Source organism: Piliocolobus tephrosceles, chromosome 5, assembly GCF_002776525.5.
Source record: "Piliocolobus tephrosceles isolate RC106 chromosome 5, ASM277652v3, whole genome shotgun sequence".
Lineage (NCBI taxonomy): Eukaryota > Metazoa > Chordata > Mammalia > Primates > Cercopithecidae > Piliocolobus > Piliocolobus tephrosceles.
Window position 1 is genome coordinate 167,532,512 of NC_045438.1, and position 15,628 is coordinate 167,548,139.

A 15,628-nucleotide genomic window follows, 5' to 3' on the forward strand; every position below is an offset into this window, starting at 1 on the left:
TAGGAGCCCTAAACCTTCCTGGTCTCCTATTGTCTGGAACAGACTTTGTACAGAGAAGCTCCCTTTCCTTGCAAGCCCCACCCCATCTTCCATGGACAGACAGTGACCCGGGAGTGGCCACCAGCACCTGGCCTCCCTGAGGTGGCTCATGGCTCTTTGGCTTCAGGGTGCTGTTGCTGTTGGCTCCTGCTCCCCTCTACAAACAATCGCTTTAATAAATGTCCTCCTGCCTCAGTGAATTACTCTCTGGGGCGCCGGTGGGGAAACGGAGGGAAGCCCTTCTTCTGTAGGAACTGGGAGCAACAGATGTTTAAACGTAAAAGACTTCCTCATCATGCGTTGCTTTTTTCATTTGCAAATGACACCCACATATATTCATAAAAGAAAAGACAGACAGAGTCCCAGCAGAGCTTCTCAGCTGGAGAGGCCCTCGCCTGACGCCCCCGCTCTCAGGTCCCTCACGCACTGGCATGACCAGCCCTGCTTCTCTCATCCTGGGTCTCTCAGCTCTGTCCTTGGCAGCCCAGATTTGGAGGTCAAGAAGAACAGGAAGGTCCGCTGGAGGCACGAGGAGCACATAGGCTGGCAGAGGTCAGAGGCCGCAACCTGGTGTGCCCATCCTGAGGGCACAGTTTCCTAGTGGAGGCAAATGACCACAGGCTGTGACCCAGGCCTCCTGCCTGAGAGTAGGACAGGCACAGAGCTCTCCCACACAGCTTGTGTTTGGTGTCAAGGCTTTTTTATTTTTACATTTCTGTATTTTCCAAAAATAAGTGTTCTAACGTTCTTATCATAAGAAAAACTATGAATTATGAAACATATTTAAATTATTAAATGTGAATTAAATTAAATATGAAATATATTTGAAATCAAAATAGGATTTTCAAATAATATAAGTCAACATAATAACAGTACACAGACACATATTTAATATTATAAAATCTTCATAAATAAAAAATAGAATGCTTCAAAGCATCTTACATATTATTTAACATCTAGTGCCTATGTCATCTTGCCCATGAAATCTTAGTGTTCAAGCCACTCAAGTACTGAGAGCGCTTCTGTAGAACACGATGCACTTCCACACGTGTTATTGCAGAATCCACGGAATCTCTGGGAGAAGAAAAGCGACCGGCATCATTTCCTGATTTTACCCCAGGACAGTGGGCTCAGGAGCTGACGCAACGCCCACAAAAGCAGCCAGCACCCAGGGCTTCTAACGCTACTCTGGGCCCGGCCAGGATCGGTAACGCTTTCTATGACTGTCTTTGGCAAAATAAATTTCTCCCTCCTATAGATACACACTGTCCAGAAAGAAAACAAAGATACGTAAATAATCTGCTAAAGTCAATGGCTGAAGAAAGTTACGTGTGATAAAAACCAACCAAACAAACCAACCAACCAGGTCCAGCAGGACGGCTCTTTCCCTGGGGTAACAGGCAGCTGTCTGGAGCTCTGCGACACCGGCCGGCCCTCCTGCTGCGCTGCGGCCGCTGCCACTCCAGAACTGAGCAGGGCCACCGGGCCACAGTGGTGACTACACATCCATTGTTGGAATGAATGAATGAATGAACGAATGGCACAAAAAATAAGCAGAGTTGCCTGAAACAGGCAGACACGATCATATCCTGTCTGTGTTTTCTTAGGCATATTCTTGCCTTCTGTGAATTCTGTATAAAAGTTGTTAACAGGCCGGGCACGGTGGCTCAAGCCTGTAATTTCAGCACTTTGGGAGGCCGAGACGGGCGGATCACGAGGTCAGGAGATCGAGACCATCCTGGCTAACACGGTGAAACCCCATCTCTACTAAAAAATACAAAAAACTAGCCGGGCGAGGTGGCGGGCGCCTGTAGTCCCAGCTACTCAGGAGGCTGAGGCAGGAGAATGGCGTGAACCCGGGAGGCGGAGCTTGTAGTGAGCTGAGATCCGGCCACTGCACTCCAGCCTGGGCGGCACAGCGAGACTCTGTCTCAAAAAAAAAAAAAAAAAAGTTGTTAACACGATGCTTTCTTTTTATCTAAGGTTTACTGTTTGCAGGGAGAGTGGCCCTTTAGGATCACCCAGCTCGTCTGGGTTCGCTTGGGACTGTCCCTGTTTCTGCACTGGAAGTCCCTTGTCCCTGGAAACAACTCTATCCCAGGCAAACAGGGACAATTAATCACCTACATTTAGATGGCTTCTTTAGGGCAAAATACAGGGTCAAGAATTCACAGCCTGAATTTGTCGGTTCTTACAATCTTATGGCCACATAAAGTGGCAACATGAACTTTGAGTGCAGGGTATTTTAAAACTGGGGAGGTCACTTTCAGTGGTCCCTGCTTTTTTGCCTCTGAAAGGCACAGTACTCAGTGAATGGTGGGGCAGTGGGCAGGAGCAGGAGGGTTTGAATTCAGCCCCTCGCCCAGACCACATTGTCCCCCTCTGCAAAACCGAGGCCTTCATCCCAGGCAGGAGTTTCTTAAACTCCTTTCAAATACCCAACTCGCTGCATTGATGAAGTCAGCTTTCTGAGCTGCATGGCAACCCCTTCTCGCCTCTTACCTTGAAATCTGGGTAAGTTATCTCTTCTTCATCCCTAGCACTGCCTCTGCCATGAAACCTTTCTGGGCCTTCCCAAACATCCGATCACCACTCCCAGTCTCTAACGTGGACCCGCGTCCCTCCACCTGGGTGGACCCTGTGGGAATGGAACCTTTTCGGCATCAGTCTCCCCACGTGTTAAACAAAGAAGACACCCATCAAAAATGACCTGATGAGGATTCCATCCCCACCGTTCCACTGAAGTTGAAAACATTTTTCCCTACATGTGAGCCATCTGTTGCTTCTGTTGCTTTACTTAACGCTATTTCTTGTGCAATTAAAACAGTACTCTACGCAAAACATTCTTCGCTGTGATGAACAGACTGCTGGGTGGAGTGCTAGTACATAGTAGTTCCTCAATAATTCTGTGTTGGTCCTTCTCCTTCTGCCCCAGTCTCAAGATGTATGTGACCTGGGCAGTATTTGGATTGAGAATCTATTCTCCAAAGTGCCTAATCTGAAATCTTGTGCCTAAGGAGCCTTGAGCACCCGTAAGAGTTTGATTTTGAATGTGGAAAAACTCGAAACTGTCCTTGGCTCTCACACCAAAAAAACAACCAACAACACAGAAGGCTTCGGTGAGCAAGTGCAGGTACTTTCTCTCCACCAATAAACAAGCAGTCAACCTGCAGCTGACACCATGGGTGCCCTCCAGTTCAACTCTGACACCCTCCACCTGGAGACAGCGGCACGTCCCACAGGGCGAGGTTCAGGACCACAAGACTGCCTCCACCTCCTTAAACACCAGTCTCAGGTTCGGGGCTCTGAACTTCTGACCGACTGGCTTCAAGTTGGGGTTCCTGTGACCCCTGTTTGGGTTTGATTAATTTGCTGGAGTGTCTCACAGAACTCAGGGAAACATGTTTTCCAGCTTATGATGAAGAATGTTTTAAAGGATGGAAGGAAACAGTCAGATGAAGAGACACTCAGGGCGAGGTCTGGCAGGGTCCCAAGCGCAGGAGTTTTTGTCTCTGTGAAACTGAGGTGCACTACCCTCCTGGCACGTGGATGAGCTCTTGTTCACTCCCCTTATGTTCAGCTATCCAGAAGCTCTCCAAATCCTATTCTTTTGGGTTTGTACGGAGACTTCATTATGTGGCCAGGAGTGAGTAAGCCATTGGTCTTGGTTGATCAACCCTGGAGGTTGCGTGGGGTGAGGAGGTCTAACAGTCCCAATCCTGCCTTTGTCTTTCCAGTGGCCAGCCCCATCCTGAAGGTACATAGGGGCTGCCATCATTATCATACAAAAGACATCACTTTGGAGACTCTAAGCATTTTAGAAGTTGTATGCCAGAAAACACGAAGTCGAAGATCAGATACATCTTTCAGAGCATCACAGATTTCATGATACTCTCTTTGACAACATGAAAAAGTTCTCATTGTTCCACATGAGTAGATTAAATCTACCAAAGAATTTTCTTATGGGAACTATTTACCTTTTTGACTATTTTGACCCGATTTCACACTTATAGAATGGTTGTGACAGTAAAAGTACAAAGATGCGCAGGTGTGCTCCCTCCAGAATCTCTACATTTTGTGGTATTCACTTTTCCTTCGTATGAACTTATACTTGGAAGGGGCCATAGAGAACATTTATTCCAACATTCTTGTATTTGAGATTAGGGAACTGGACCCAACCACTCAGTCTCCTGCCCGTGGTACTGACTGGTACCCACAGCCTCCGAGCCTCAGCACTGAGTCCACTTCCTGGTCCCAGCCACACATCACATCATCACAACAGATCCTGTTTCAGCAGCTCGCTTCCCAAATGCTCAGAGCTGTGCTTGGCACCGAAGGGATGCCAGAGCCTCACAACCCTCCCAGACTCGTCTGAAATGGACCTGTTCCCACTGTCCACTCTACTAGACAGTAGAATATCAACCTTTTTAGGAGAACAGGTTTGCATCAGCCATGACACCTGCCTTGGAGAGAGGAAATAGTGCTGCTGGGAAACGCGAAAAATTATTTACCCCTCCTCAGTTTGAGGAAAAATATTTAAGTCATTATCTATGTGGAATTTTCACTGCCCTAACGCTTCTTTATTTGTGCTTTTTGTTTCCTAGTGAAAAGTAAAACACGTTTGCTCTTGCGAAATTGCGCAAGGAAGATGCTCGGGGATATTGCCCTTCTTCTCCTCTCTGGTCAAGCGAGGGATGGGAAAAAGCATAAAGGAACACAGAAGAGGGAGATGTGGAGTTGGCTTTAGAGAACACTCTTTCGGAGTCTCTTCCTGCTTGCCGCCAGCCGTTGGCAATGGCAGTCCCGCTCTCTCTGCACCTGTGGCTCCTGCGAGAACGTGTTGCAGGTGAAGAAGCCACTCATAGCCCTTACTGAGATTCCTACAGCAATAATCTGAGAGTTCTAAATTCACTTATGGACCTGAAACAAATGAACAGGAGTAGGTATCCTATTCTACAGCCAGCCAGTTTATCTGGTCGAGCACACTTTGCCTTGAACACGTGGTTGAACGATGCCTGTGAAGAGAAGCAAGTGCGTTCTTCCCACGTGATCAGGTCTGACTTGGGATGAGTGGGCAATGCTAAGGCCTGTACTGGTTTTCCCATGGCTCTTTTCCAACTCTCAGGTGGGCATGGAGCATTTCAGCAGGGAAATCTTGTTTGATTATAGAGAAGTTTACCTCCACTTGTTTAGTTTTCTCATCAACGTAAGTCGACGATAACTTCCTTCAGGAAAGAGTTAGGAAGGTCTCTGAAAATGCTGCATTGGGTTTCACAAGTTGCACTGGAATCTGTAATACTTTTGTAGGGCAGGTTAAGACCACAAACACACAAAAGTCACAGTGCCCAGGTGTGAGGCCTCAAAATCACCTGCAGCTGGGGAATAGCCTTTCCACCTAAAACTGTGAAAATAAATTTTAAGGGAGAGACAGTCAGGGAGATGAAGTAAGCAATATGGACAATTCTCTTGATCTCGTCTGAGTCCGAAGCAAATGGTGTTTTGTAAACCTGTCTTTGTGGATTTTCAAAATTTCAGCTGTATGCTGAACCCTTTAAGTGTGCTGCTGCCTTTCAGATACTTATTACAAAGAAGCTTATTTGGAGAATAGGTTACTCCCAGGTTAGGGGAAGGACAAATGTCTTCCATTTCAAGCATCAGAAACTGCATTTTCAGTCCAGGAATAAGGGTGATGGTTTTCATCCTGAATTTATGTGTGTGTAAACCAACCAAAATGAAGCTGGGAGAAGCTTTGTATGCAGAGCACCATTACACAGCAATGTTCATTTAGCAAAGCATGGTGACAGCACTGGAGCGTCGTCTTACAAACCCACTGCAGCCTATGGCATGTGCCAGAGAAAGTCACAGATGCACGGCCATCCCTGAGGAGAGGCACAGAGGCTGAGGATCTGCTTTCTTCTTTGAGGCTGGTACTGAGATAATGTCACCAGGAATGTTTTCTAACGCATGGGTGGAGAAAAGTGGAGTTTCTCTAACAGGAAATTCTTTAAGCTAGAAAAATGTTCAAGCGGCCATTGTAAAGATGTGCTCGGAAGGTCAAGAATTGAGACCTTGGATACTGACAGCAAGTACCCTACATTTGGAACCTGAGTTAAGAAAGTTAATCCCTTTGAGTCCACTTTGACTAGTTAGCCATCGTGGAGTGAGTAGCCCTGTCTGCTCTGCAGGGCTCCAGGTGATGCTGGGGGTGCTGAAAAGCAGCATAAGACTCACCAAAGCATCCTCTATCAGCTACAGGAACCATGCGTTATATAAGTAACAATAGTCACATCCCCGAATTCCCTGCTCCCGTCCACACCATCAATGCCCTGGTGGCAACAGCCTCCTGCAAGCTCTTTGGGATCACAGGCAGCTCACAGTACAGCTCCTACCTCCTGCCTCAGAAGCAAAGGTCACCTTCCTTGAACAGTCTGGATGAGGTCCTCACTGACAGTAAAAGGACAATGAATATCTCAATTGGTGTTTAATGTTTTAATTTGTGCCACTTTTAAAAGCAATTTAGATTTTACGTGAATTAGAGGGGTGTGTTTTACTCCCATCCCGGTAAAATATGGGCAGGGAATCCTGGACTCCTGGAGATGCTCCTGCAGGAAGTCCATGGGCACCTGAGTAGTTGGAATGGGAAGGGAGAGTTTGACCTGAGACAGCATGAGCTCCTCCCAGGAACAAAGGCTTTGTGAAAATATCCTGCTTCCCATCCCTGGGAGAGGGTCAGGGTGGGTGGAAGGGTCAGGAGAAAGAAGGATCATCAAAGAAGAAAGTCAACCAAAAACTGGAAAAGAGTAGACCCATCCCATTGTTTCCACAGAATTCATGTCATGAGAACAGACTCCTGGGGTCCCATTTCCTGTCTCTCCTGCACTTTTTCTCATGAGAATCTTGTCTTGGACTGTGGGCCTGTAACAGTTTGGACAGTCAAGGGCACCAGGCTGTCCGCTGAGAATAAGGTGTAGGGAAGACAGCCTCCTTGGCAATCAAATAATTAAGCCAAGAGATGAAGCATCGGCCTTTTATTAAACTCTCAAGCTAGCTAAGTGTTCATGTCCTAAAGCCTCTTATCTAGACCAGCGGAAGAGTGTAAAATGGGAATGCAATCCGGCTCGTTGACGTTGCATCAGAAGCTCAGTTCAGTGTTGTGCCTCATTCCCTCGTGTTGCCCTCACCCAGCAAACAAACAAAACTGCGCTAAATCTCAGTCCCAGAAAACAAACAGTTTGACCACTGGGGAGGAGATCACTTTTCTGGGAAATTTGCAGAAGAAAACAGTCGATTCCATTCTTCGGTCTCATCTCCACAGAGAAGTTGCAGTGGAACTGAACGATCTTATGGATCTATCCTCTTTTTCTCTCTTTACAGAACCCACCTCCTTTTCCCATCAGGGTTATAGAAAATAGGATATAACTGGGTCATTAGGTTCAGGCCCAGAGAGTTGTCCAAAGGTCAATGGAGGGATATTTTCACCGCTAGCAGGAGGGTAGTTTTCCCACTGCAAATGCGGGGGTGAGAGACATTTGTGCTTCCCTGACTTCCGATCAAGTTTAGATGGCTGCATGGAGGGGTAGGTAGAGCGATGATAGGAGATAGATTGATAGATACGTGAGATAGGAAGATAGGCAGACAGGTGCACTCCATAAAAAAGGAGATGAAGGGGAAATTTTGAAAAATGATCAAGATTTTTTGGAGTTTTTTGTTTGTTGGCTTGTGTTTTGGTTCTGTTTATATTTAAAATGGAGTATAGGGGTTGTGAAGATGGTGACTGGGTGAACTCTTGTCTCCAAACCTCACGTCTCTCTTCCAGCAGGGCTGTTGTAAGATGACTCACCAGGACACAGAAAAGGCAACGTGGCAAAGCCACTGTCCGCCAGACCACCTTTTCTACAGTGCATTGGGTTACCTTCCTCACAAGTGACCCCAGAGGAAAGGCTGGACCTCCCTGGAAAAATCGCTCCCATAATGAAAGCAGACCCTGACCCAGGCTGCAATCTTCACCCAGCCCTCCACCTTCTAAAAATAACAGCGCCAAGCCACTCTTCCTTCCAGCTGCAGGCTCAGGACAGGGCCTTTCTAAAAAAAAGAAAAAGAAAAAGTGCTTCTTCCTGTTTCACTAGTACTAGACACAGATGGCCAAGGACTCCCCACACGGATGCCCTAAATTTCACGTCCAGTGTGACAGCGATGATGTGAAAGAGGGAAAACAGGCTGCTGCTGGCTGTGGTTAGAGAATCAGGAGACAGGGCAGCTGTCCATGGGGCTTTGGCCATTAGGGCCGTGGGAAAGCCACTCGCTGATTTTGCCTGTTTTCCTGCCCTCTCCACGGAGCAAGTGCAGGTGTTTTAGAGACGCTTTGCTGTTTTAGAGACGGACGGGTGTTTTAGAGACACTTTGGGTTGGAGCTGGACGTTGCATCTTCACTCAGAGGCACCTCAGTGCACACACAAGCCAGTTCCTGGGCACTGAGTTCCACCCTTGTGTGCTGCTAAGTCGTAGGGCCCTGGTTTTCCAGAAGAGCAAAGGAACTTTCTGTTATACCAAAGCAGCTTCAGTCTCACGCTGGTCCTCAGGCAGCAAAGCAAAGGCTCGGTAATGCTTCCCTCCACAAAGGTTCAATCAGAGAGGCTCTCACCTCCTGGGGTACCCACAGTGTTCCAACAGCCTCCTGATGGGTCCTAGTGGTGAAAAGACCCAGCGCCAGGCCTCAGGGGACCTCCCCCATCCTCCCCACAGCATCTGTCCCATGGGCCACTTCAGCCTCAGCCTCAGGCAAAACCTCTGGAAATCAGGAAATCTCCAGCTGTTTCCACAAAACCTCCAGCCCTTCATCCTACTCTGCACAAACCCTCTCCTGGGAACTGTATTCAAAATGAAATTAAATTTTATAAAAGCAGGTATTATATTGCCAGTTCTCACTGTGTACTGTACAGGTACAGAGCCTGGGCTTGATCACGTATGGGATTTTTGTTCTTTGTATAACAATTTGGGAATCAAGCACTTAGTCCATACTATAACCTCCATTATAAAACTTTTCTGTTAATAAATTAGATTAGACTTACATTGTTACAACGTGTAGTGCCTTTCCCAGAAACACAACCAGCCATAAGTTCTGGGAATACAGTTTTGACCAGAGGGGAAAAGGGGCTTAACACCAAAGACCTGGGTTCAAGCCCCTTTCTCTGCTACTTTCTGGCTGAATTTCTTAGAGAAGTTGCTCAGCTTCCTCCTGTGTGAACTGTAGTTAATGATAATAGCCACCTGCCTTGCTTGTTTTAATGGTCAACTGTGAAGATAAAATAAAAGCACTTTATAAATGCTTTATGAACGTCAGCTAGAAAGATAAACACCTTTGCTTGAAGCAGTCAGTAATGATGAAATCCATATCAGCCAATCAACATTTCATGTAATGTTCCATGTTCCATTTCCAAAGGGAAAAAATTCTCTCCACAGAAGTTGCTAAAAATAGGTAGAGTATTAGTTTGCTAGAGCTGCCATGACGAAGTACCACGGACTGGGCTGCTTAAACAACAGAAAGTTATTCTCTCACAGTTCTGGAGGCTGGAAGTCCAAGATCAGGTTGGGCAGGGCTGGCTTCTCCTGGGGCCTCTCTCCTTGGCTTATAGTTGACGTCTTCTCCCTGTGTCCTCGCGTGGTGGTCCCTCTGTGCGTGTCTGTGTCCTAGTCTCCTCTTCTTACACAGTCACCAGTCAGATTGGATTGAAGTCCACCGTGGTCACCTAATTTTAATTTCGCTACCTCTCTAAAGGCCCTGTCTCTAAACACAGCCACATTCTGAGGAACTGGAGGAGTTGGAGCAGGACACAGTTCAGCCCACATCAGGTGGGTAGGACAGAAACCTCACCCATAAATTGAACTTGTTCATTTACTTTTTTCACTCTTTGATTTCAATCATCAAGTTCGTTCAAAGAATGGTTTCTGATATAGTGAATCTAGAAACTTTGGGCAGGCCTCATTTTCTCTACAGCTTGATTTGTGGCCACACTTACCAAGCCTGGGAACATTCGCTTTTATAGAAGAAGAAAAGGAACCACAACCACAGACAGAGTCCTGGCCATGTCTGAACCACCTGCCCCAGGGCGGGGCTGTTTCTCCAGCTCTGCCAGGGAAGAATTTGGCAGTCCAGGGCTGATGAACTTCCATGCATTTTTCTCCCTCCAAAGGTTTTCAGAGTTTGCTAGGCCTTACTTTCATTGGCCAATTCAGAAGAGAAAAGCTGACTTCCTGAGTGCTCCTCACAAACAGTCTCCAAATCGCCCAAGAAAGCTGACGTCACCATTCAGAGAATCCTGACCCTACTCTCAATAGTGCAGATGTGCCCAGGATGAGACACAAAATAAAATTGATGAAGAGAAACTGTAATTTTACTCAAGAATGGATGCCAAGGCCACTATTTTATGGCAGGATAATTTGACAGAAACATGCGCATACATTTCCATAAAGGATTTTCATCACACATTCCTTCAATGGAGATGGGTCTCATATTTAGTAGAAAAAAAGTATTTTTGGGTCTGTAGTGTTATAAACATTCTGCTTTCAAATAACAATTGCTTCTTACCTCTAAGCTAAAAACTTAAAAAACAGTTTCATACTTAACATCTCACTTTAAAAATCTTATCACCACCTCTCTTTAGGTAACTGGCATTCAAAAAGTTTTTTATTTGTTTATGATTAAGAAGCTGTGTCCTGAGTAATAAAAGGAAACATACATTAATTGGATTTAATCAGAGCTTAAAACTTTTTATTGAAGACACCATCAAGAAAGTGAAAGGCCCCGGGTGCGGTGGCTCACACCTATAATCCCAACACTCTGGGAGGCCAACATGGGTGGGTCACCTGAGGTCAGGAGTTCGAGACCAGCCTGGCCAACATGGTGAAACCCCATCTCTACTAAAAATACAAAAATTAGCTGGGCGCGGTGGTACAAGCCTGTAATCCCAGCTACTTGGGAGGCTGAGGCACGAGAATTGCTTGAACCCAGGAGATGGAGGTTGCAGTGAGGTAAAATCACACAACCGCTCTCTAGCCTAGGAGACAGAGTGAGACTCCATTAAAAAAAAAAAAAAGACAACCCACAGAATGAAAGAAAATATCCTCAAGTCGTGTATCTGATAAGAGGCTTGTATCTAGAATATATGCACTCAACAATAAAAATGCCAAGAACCCAATTTCAAAATGAACAAAAGACTTACATAGACATTTCTCTGAAGATACACAAAAGGACACTAAGCACATGAAAATATGAAAAAATGCTCAGCCTCATTAACCATCAGGGAAATGCAAAACAAAACCACACTGAGGTGCCCCTGCCCACTGACCAGCTTGGCTCCAATCAGAAAGAGACAATAGTAAGTGTTGACGAGGATGTGGCAAAATCGGAACCTCGTACATTACCAGTGGGAATATAAAATTGTACATCTTTGAAAAATAGTCTGGAAGTTCCTCAAAAGGTTAAAGATAGAGTTGCCATATGATCCAGCAACTCCATTCATAGATATATACCTAAGAGAAAGGAAAACATATATCCACATGAAAACTTGTCTAGTTTGAGCATTCATTATCCAAAATACTTGGGACCAGAAGTGCTTCAGGTTCCAGATTTTGTTTTTTGTTTGTTTTTGTTTGTTTGTTTGTTTTTTTTTTTTTGGATTTTGGAATATTTCCACATATATAATGAGATATCTTGGGGATGGGACCCAAGTTTAAACATGGAATTCATTTATGTTTCATATACACCTTATACACACAGGCTAGTGGTAATCTTATACAACATTTCTAATGATTGTGTGCATGAAACAAAACGTGTGTACACTGAACCATCGGAAAGCAAAATTGTCATTATCTCAGCCACCCATGTTATGGGTCTTAGCCCCATGTGGGGCCCTGTGGGAAAGCTACCATTGGTGCATCCAGCCTGCACACTTGCCATTTTATTACTCTTTGTAGGTGTGCTGTCCTGGGGGGAATCGGGGCATGCTATGGAAAGATATTTCCCAGCTGAAGGGGGATGTTTTCTCACTTAGGGACACTGAATAAACTGTGCAGTGCACCTGCATTTTTACTGGGATCCATCACATGGGGTCAGGTGCAGAATTTTCCACTTATGGTGTCATGTTCATGATCAAAAAGTTTCAGATTTTGGAGCATTTTGGATTTCAGATTTTATGATGAGGGATGCTCAACCTGTATATGAATGGCGTCATTATCCATAACAGGCAAAAAGTCAGAACAATCTAAATGTTCATCAGCTGATGAATGAATACATAGTGTGCTGTATTCATGCAATGAAATGTTATTTGGCCATGATAAGAAATGAAGTATTGGTACACGTTTCACTGATACATTCTGCAATGAACCTTGAAAATATTAGGCTAAGTGAACGAAGCCAGACACATAAGATCCATTTTGTCTGAGTCTGTTTACAAGAAATATCCAGAATAGGCAAATCTAGGGAGACACAAAGTAGATTTATGGGTGTCAATGACTGGAGGTGGGAGAGAGAAAGGCGGAGTGGCTGCTAAGGGCTATGGGGCTTTTTGAAGGGTGTTGAATATGTTCTCACATTGATCATGATGATGGTTACACGACTGAATCTACTAAACAACATTGAAGTGCACACTTTAAATCGGTAAAGGCATGGTATGCAAGTTATAGCCCGATAAAGCTATTATTAAAGACAGAAAAAGCTGAGCCCCGCCACACCTCATGTAACGTCACCTCTTCATTTAACAGGTCACTGGGCCTGTTCCCATAGTCTGTAAAGAGAAGAGTGGCAGTATATACTTCAGTCCCACCCGCGATTGTGAATACTTTGGTAAGTCCAACTGGAAATGTGACACACCTTCAGGAAATCTGTGCCAGGACCCATACGAGAAAAACATTTGGACTGGCAAGTAGAACTCAGGATCCACCCCATTCCTCAAGAGTGATGGCTGAGGGCACACCCCAGGGACAAGGTCAGCGGTTGATAGGAGGAGGAGCATTTAGAGCTCGTCTACGCAGCATCCCGGGATGCGAGTCCCAGCGGGCTTGCCTCCTGGGGTTGTGGTTGTACACAGAAAAGACGAAATCTCCAAGCACGTGTTGGTGGGCATCCTTGCCTATTTTATTCATCATTGTATTTCCTGGCATAGCAGATGCTCCATCAATGCTGAATGAATGAGTGAATAAAAACCTTATGTATTTTTTCCTTACCCCTCATCACCTTAGCATTTGTCCTGAAATATGAGACACAGCCATCTGGAAAATGGGCTTCCTGCATGTCCAAGGAGGAAACCGGTCTCCCTGCACGGCTGTATTTTCCATCTTGCTCTTACCCATAATAGGCATTTTAACTCAGAAGGAGGGATGTGACTGGTGCTAAATGCACAGTGAGTGCTGAGCTCAGTTCCCGATTGCAAGTGTGTAGGAAACGTAGCTTCCTTGTTCTGTAGGTGAGCTGACCTCGATGAGAAGCCCGATTCTGGACTGGCAGGCTCTGTGCCAACCTGGGGTCCCTGCGATTCCACAGGAGAGAGGAGGATCCCTTAGGGACGGGTGGGGCCTCACGGGCCACGCATGCGGGTGCTGCGGAGATGCCCTGCTGGCCCTCTGGTTGGGATGCAGGCAGGTCCTGGCTGCCCCTCACTGTGCTGTGATTATGAACCCCTCACGCCTCTCCCCTGCCATGCCCATGCAGCCCTTGAGTGTCCAGGAAACGTTTCATGGCTTCAGGACAGAAACCTCCACAAGGCTCCCAACCTGGTCCTCCAGACACACCTGCAGACTTCTCTGTCCCTGCTCCACGCTGGGCACTCTGAGGTCAGCCCGGGACCCCACCTCCACCACCAGCCCAGGGCAGGAGGGCCAGAATAGAGGGTCCCCGGGGAGGGCCACCACTCTCGAGACCCACTTTCCCTCCAGCTGTCCAGCTTCCCAGCTCAAGAAATCCAGTCTGGGGCCGGCTGTGAGTCCTCTGCCAGGTCCCAGGCTTTTCAGATTCAAAAACCGAGAAATCAGCTAGTGTGTTATCTGTGTTCTGCTATGTTTTACCTGAGGAGGACATTCCCTGGAAATAAAGGCAGGGTGGGCAGGTGCCCAGTGGGGGATGGTAGAAGTAACAGGAAATACCCAGGAGACCACTCAATGGCCCTAGTCCTGAAGATTCCACTGTAGAATTTTACAAAAGGTAAGAAGCATGGTGAGTGCTTCCACCTCAGGCCAGCGAGAGGAGGGGAGGGGAGCCTGGTGCTGTCGTACAAAGCAGGTCTTCGGTCACAGACCCACCCACTCCAGGTGCAGCCCAGCTTCCACCAAAGACGAGGCGAAATAGGGGTGGGTGGGCAGATACCCAATCCTCAAAGTTGGAAGATGAAATCCTCTCAGACTTCTGCTTCCACACCTTCTACCATGACCCTTTCGGAGGGTGTCAGGGCAGATGCCCCTACTGCAGAATTTAGGTCCGGGAGGTAGAGGGAGGGCTCTGCTCTGCTGTCCCTGGGGGGGCCTGGCTCTAGAGACTTCCCCTGCGGGGCACACTGGGAAAGAAGGGGTCTCAAACCCACGTCATGTCACAAACAGCTGACACACGCCAAGAGCTTCTAGTCTAAGCTGGAGAAAGGAGGTGCTGGAAAGGCTGGGGCCAACCCAGGTTGCCTTCAAATATCCCAAGGCAGTCAGATAACCAAAGAATGAGGAGGAAGTTACAGGGAGGTGGGGTTTATTCAAACAAGAAAGATCAGGTAGTTTCCGTGGGAGTCAGCACCTCGTCCCTAAGCGCGTCCGGGCGGAGTTTGGCTGGCAAGGCAGGATTGTCATGAAAGAGGTTTCCCATTAAATAGAGTTTCATCCAAATGGTCTCTGAAGTCACAGCTGACTGTTAAGAGTCTATGACTACAGTGTCCAGGTCAAGGTTGGCTGATACTGGATATTGAAACAAATATCAAACCAAAGAGCCAAATGATCCATCCTTTAGAATAGATTCACATTTTTAAAAATCCCATTTCTCTTTCCTATGAAGTCACTTTTATTTAATTGTTCATAAAAATGAATCTTAAAAATTTACGCTTAGTTGAAAGTTCATAAAACATGTAATTAGGGCATTGCACATCAGCCACACATCGGGATTCATGAGTTCATTGAAAGCTGACAGCAATCACTGGGGTCACTACGAGTCCTGGCCACCTGTCAGAGGCCGATGGCTGCAGCTATCCTTTAACGGCCTGGTCTTTGCACTGGCCAAAGAGACAGTCAACGTCAGTCAGCATTTGCTGTTAATAGTAGATGTGGCCGGGCGTGGTGGCTCATGTCCGTAATCCCAGCACTTTGGGAGGCCAAGGAGGGCAGACGACCTGAGGTCGGGAGTTCAAGACCAGCCTGACCAACATGGAGAAACCCCATCTCTACTAAAAATACTAAATTAGCCTGGGATGGTGGTGCCTGTAATCCCTACTACTTGGGTGGCTGAGGCAAGAGAATCACTTGAACCTGGGAGGTGGAGGTTGCGGCGAGCCGAGATTGCGCCACTGCACTCCAGCCTGGGCAACAAGAGTGAAACTCCACGTCAAAAAAAAAAAAAAAAAGG

At 46.6% G+C, this 15,628-nt stretch overlaps 1 long non-coding RNA gene across 1 annotated transcript; it reads right to left on the minus strand.

The window, feature by feature from the left end:
* Positions 1-6,513: 6,513 nt before the first annotated feature.
* On the minus strand, positions 6,514-15,001 carry LOC111548544. The gene is made up of 3 exons (XR_002733460.2): positions 14,098-15,001; positions 9,108-9,331; positions 6,514-8,121 (listed from the first exon to the last, which is right to left on the minus strand). It is a non-coding gene; the product is annotated as an uncharacterized LOC111548544 (long non-coding RNA).
* Between the last annotated feature and the right edge of the window lie 627 nt (positions 15,002-15,628).